General features: G+C 48.0%; 1 long non-coding RNA gene across 1 annotated transcript; it reads right to left on the bottom strand.

The window, feature by feature from the left end:
• Nucleotides 1-525: 525 nt before the first annotated feature.
• LOC124681948 lies at nt 526-1,320 on the bottom strand. Its single transcript, XR_006996089.1, has 2 exons — nt 1,189-1,320; nt 526-957 (listed from the first exon to the last, which is right to left on the bottom strand). It is a non-coding gene; the product is annotated as an uncharacterized LOC124681948 (long non-coding RNA).
• Between the last annotated feature and the right edge of the window lie 3,648 nt (nt 1,321-4,968).

The following is a 4,968-nucleotide window of genomic DNA, read 5'->3' as shown; positions in this document are numbered from 1 at the left end:
ACAACCCCATCCAATCTGTCTTCCAACTGGCGACAATGTTCCCGATTTTACTTTAGCTCACACAAGGCATCCTCTTTTCAATTCATGCTAGCAGCAGAGCATCGAACGTTCTTTCCTCATATTTCACACCAAGCTACGGTGCTCCTTCTTGTTGATTCCCTTGCTGATATTCCAAGCAATTTTCAAGTATATGAACCAGTAGGACTCATTGTCAGGTAACGATGTGGGACTATTCAATCCAGATTATATCTAAGTTTATCTTTTTAAGAACGATCAATGGTTGGTTCAAGTGGCTTTCAAAAAAAAATGGTTGGTTCAAGTGTCTTTGTGGCCCAGGAGGAAGGCGATGAAAATTGATCGTGGCCTACCATGACACGAAACTGAACGCCTGGCGAAACGGCCGGCCCACACCTAATGAAACGTGGATAATAAAATTATTGTCTAAAATTTGCACGGTGCCATTTGAGCCACAACGTACCTTTTTTAATCCCAACAATTAGTATTGTTTGTGACAAAATGAAAAGAATTATTTTTTAATCGAATCAGTATACCCGTCGAAACAAAAATTAAGCAAGACCAGACAAAATAAAAATGCATGTTAACATTAGTCAACGCCAGCCAAATCTTACTGCTAGTCTGATACTAATCCTTTGATCACCAATTCACCATGCATACTTTTATGACAGCAGCACCGCTTACAACTACAAACAATCTAACACATGCCTGATTCAGCTATACTATAGACGAAGTAGTGGGTGTGGCTTTTGGCGGCTGGACGCGAATATTGACTGCTAGTCATGGCCACCATTGGCGATGCCCATGCCATCTTCTTGAAGACGCTGGCTTCCATGAGGAGAAAGCAACCATGCCTCTGAAGGAATGCAACAAATCCACGAATCCAATCCAACTTAGAGAAACATGACAAATCTGCTAAGTTTTCCATGATTAGATCTGGATCTACAAAAATAAACATGGAAGCAAATCAGATAGGAAGCAAATCGCATGAGGAATTAATAGAGGAAAGTAATATCAGGAGAAACATGGAGAATCGATCGGGAGCAAATCGCATGAAGAAGAGTTGAAGAATTAATGGAGGAAAGTAATATCGGGAGAAACATGGAGAATCCATGGAGGTTGGGAAATGGAAATATGCCTCTACTGGGGCTGGGCATGGGGTTAGGTACGGACGGGATTAGCGGATGGCTCGTCAGGGTGGCTCAGCATGTAGTCCGGCGATGCGAGGAAGACGGGGTGCCCGGCGGGAGGCCGGTCAGTGGCGGCTCGCTGAGCAGGAGCCAGAGCGAGGGGATTTTTTTGGGTTGAGCCGCTGAGGTGAGAAAAATAGGAGCGAACCGGTACAATGGCAACCTGCCGTATTATGGGATTTGGTGGGAGGGTAAAACCGTCCAACGAAAAGTTGGACGAAAATTTTGGCAGAAACCTTAGCTCCTTTATTATTGATCAACCCCATAATACAACACAATATATATGGTTCCATTGGGAATACAAAATGAAGATATCTCAAAACAAAGGTAACACCAAGACTGTTTGAATAAAGAACTTCTTGGAGTTCGAAGCTTTGCCAAGTTTACCACTTATGGTTTGAAATTTCAGCCATATCCAGAACTAACTTCACACTTGAAAACAGATCATTTAACTCTCATGAATATTTTTTGGGGCAGTTGAGTGAGATGAAAAACTTTGCCGAAATAACGAGTGAGATACCAAAGACATACCACAGAAGCTCACACACCATCCAATAGATCATATAATTAAATAAATAAAACAAAACTCCTTACCGTTTTATTATTTGTCTTCTTACATCATCTATCTCATCATTCACCCCATTTGACCATTTTTTATGTCATCCCTACTATCCCCGTGTCCCTTCACTCGCATCTCAAGGCCATGTCAATGAAACCAATGATATTTCACATGAATAGTGCAGAAAAAGAGCGAGAATACATGATTGATTTCACCCTTTGAACATGCTTTAGTAACTTTGATGAACACTCAAAAGTCGAAACCAAAACTAGGAGTAAGTCCTATAGTTGTTGCGGTATAGTTGGCTCTTTTGAAGGTTTAAGATTTTGTTGGATAGTGCATCTCTTTCCATTTAATAAGTCAAACTTTATAAAATTTGGTTAAGTATACAGAAAAAATATCAGCATCTACAATATCAAATCAATATTATTATAACGACCGATGATAGATCTATGGATTTGCACCAAAATTGTATATTTCTAGAACAATAGCCTCCTTTAGTGCAGGATTAACTAAGGTAAGAAATAGGGTTATAATACAATTGGTAAAATAAATTAGAAGAAAAATACTTTGTAATATCCTTGATTGTACAAAATATAGCTTAAATAACAAAGGTTGCTCAAAGATTAAGCACATATTGTGTTCTTGCCCACCTCAACTTTGCTTGACCCCGTCAATATTTCCCGGTGCAATCACATTCATACTCTTGTACTCCTCCAAGCCATCATTGGCGGCGCCACCAACCACCATTAACCTTTTCTAATCAGATTTCTCATTTTATCCTCGTGTTGTTACAAACAACTGACCGGATAGCGGGATACGGTGTCAGGTATACATGTCAAATTGTCAATGACCTGCAATCACCACTCCATTAAACCTGTAATCACCAATTTTACCAAACCATTAAACCAGCAATTCCCTTAAAGCCTTATTCGGTTCATACACTTTTACGTTTATAGGAGTGATGATAACCAAGGGTTGTCTCCCTCCTAGTTTTTGCTACTCCTGAATTGACACGCACATGGTTTAACAAAAGAAAACTCTTATCTTCTACCGGTTGCACCTTTTTTTCTCTCACGCGCCACTTAGGGTGTGTTTGGTAGCCCGGGCGAGCTCAGAAAATCTCATCTCAACCCAGCTGAACAGCCAATTTGCTGATTGGTAGCCCGGCTCGGTCCAACTCGGCACTGCCAGCCTCATACGGAAAAGGGCTCTCAGCCAGGCCGGGTTGGGAAGCTCGAATCGAGCTTCGCAGGTCGACCGAGCTGACCTCGTCCCGCAAACAACTGTAGCAACGGCCCGCAGCACCCCCAGACCCCCAACCCCCACCTATTTCCAATTTCATTTGCAACAACCGCAGCTCCCGTCGCCACCCTCCGCCTCTCCCGTCGCCACCCTCCTCCCGCGTCGGCGCGTCCCCAGCCACCTGCGCCGCCGCCAGCAGGAGCCGCCGCCTCCTCCGAGCAGCAGCAAGGCCCGCGCCGGTGCCCTCATCGTCACGCGACGGCCGACCTCGAGATCCCCGTCGGCCGAGGCCAGTCTCCTCTGTCGTCGCTCCTCGCGACGGCCGCCTTCCGCCTCTCCCGTCGGCCGCCCTCCTCCCGTGTCCTCACCTACCCGTGCCGCGTCGACCAGCAACGGCCGCGCCGCCGACGACTAGCAACGGCTGCGCCGCCACCGAGCAGCAGCGGCGGCACGGAGAAGCAGCAACGGGCGCCCTCTTGATCTCCCGCGGAGCAGCAGCAACGGGCGCGCCACCGCCGCCGGCGCACCACCGCTCACCGGCGCGCCGCCCACCTTCTACTACCTCGCGCCTCCGGCGCTCCACCGCCCGCCACCGGCCACTGCCGTGTTCTTCCAGATAGAGGGACCCGATTGATTTTTAAAATTTTATTTTGGGTCTGTTGTGTAAAATTTTGGACTGGTCTGTAATTTGTAATGTTTGAGCCAATCTCAACCCAGAGTTGCTGCCAAACAAAGTATTGGCTCAGATTCTCTAAGTACAAACGGGCTACCAAACAGGCCACAAAATCTCAAGTGAGCTTGTATGAGGTGAGATATCTCAGATGGGAGAGTGAATTCGAGATGACACGGGCTACCAAACACACCCATAGTCAACGCTTCAACTCGTAAGGAAACCGCTACATCCCATCCCAGCCTAAGAGCATCTCTAGCAGAGTCCGTAAATAGACCAAAACCGAAAAATAACCGTCAGTTTACGGGTTCGGGCTGAAAAACAGCGCCGATCAGTGACCGTAAAGGGCCAAAATAGCTTGTATTTGTAGGGGTCGCTCGAGCGAACCGAACGCTCGATCCTTATCTAGGGCGCGCTGAAATTTCAGCTGACGCAACCGCTCGCTCTCTCGCTCCCCGCGCCGCCACCTCACTCCATCGCCGCCGCATCGCCCGATTCGCCCGAGCCCCGCATGCCAGAGCTAGCGTAGGTCGCCCCGCACCCCGTCCGCTGTTCCTCGCCCAACTCCGAGTGCCGCCGCCGCCGCTCCGTCCAAATCGAGGATGAGCTCGGGCGACGAGTTCGTCGATGTCGATCTGTCGGATTCGTCAAGCTCGGGCGATTCCGACCTCGACGAGCTGCTCCAGGACGACGAGATGGAGGCCACCATGCTCCTCCTCTCCGTTAAGGAGTTGGAGGACCGCGCGAAGCTGCTGAATCGGAGGTGGGGTCCGTGATGGGGCGGAACCACATCCAGCGGAATCGCCTCCTCGGCCACGAGCAGTTGATGGAGGACTATTTCGTCGAGGTACCTACCTATCCTCCCCATCTGTTCCGTAGGAGGTATCGCATGCGACGTAGCTTGTTCGTCCGAATCGTCAAGGCCTGCGAAGCCAATTCGAATTACTTCAAGCAACGTAGGAATGCCGTCGGGGTGATGGGTTTCAGCGCGTTCCAAAAGATCTCTGCTGCCATGAGGGTCATTGCGTATGGCATCCTTGCGGATTACACTGACGAGTATCTTCGAATTGGCGAAGATACTACATAGGAGTCGGTCCACAGGTTTGCTCGCCTGGTTATCAAATTGTTTGGGCTAACCTATCTCCGAGCTCCCAATGAGGATGACACCAAACGTTTGATGGAGATAAATAAGAAAAGAGGTTGGCCGGGCATGCTTGGTATTCTTGATTGTATGCATTGGACATGAAAAAATTGTGGCAAGAGCAAAGATGCAACCATTGTACTTGAGG

The sequence above is a fragment of the Lolium rigidum genome, unplaced genomic scaffold, assembly GCF_022539505.1.
Source record: "Lolium rigidum isolate FL_2022 unplaced genomic scaffold, APGP_CSIRO_Lrig_0.1 contig_62152_1, whole genome shotgun sequence".
Lineage (NCBI taxonomy): Eukaryota > Viridiplantae > Streptophyta > Magnoliopsida > Poales > Poaceae > Lolium > Lolium rigidum.
This window is presented reverse-complemented; position numbering and strand designations above follow the sequence as displayed.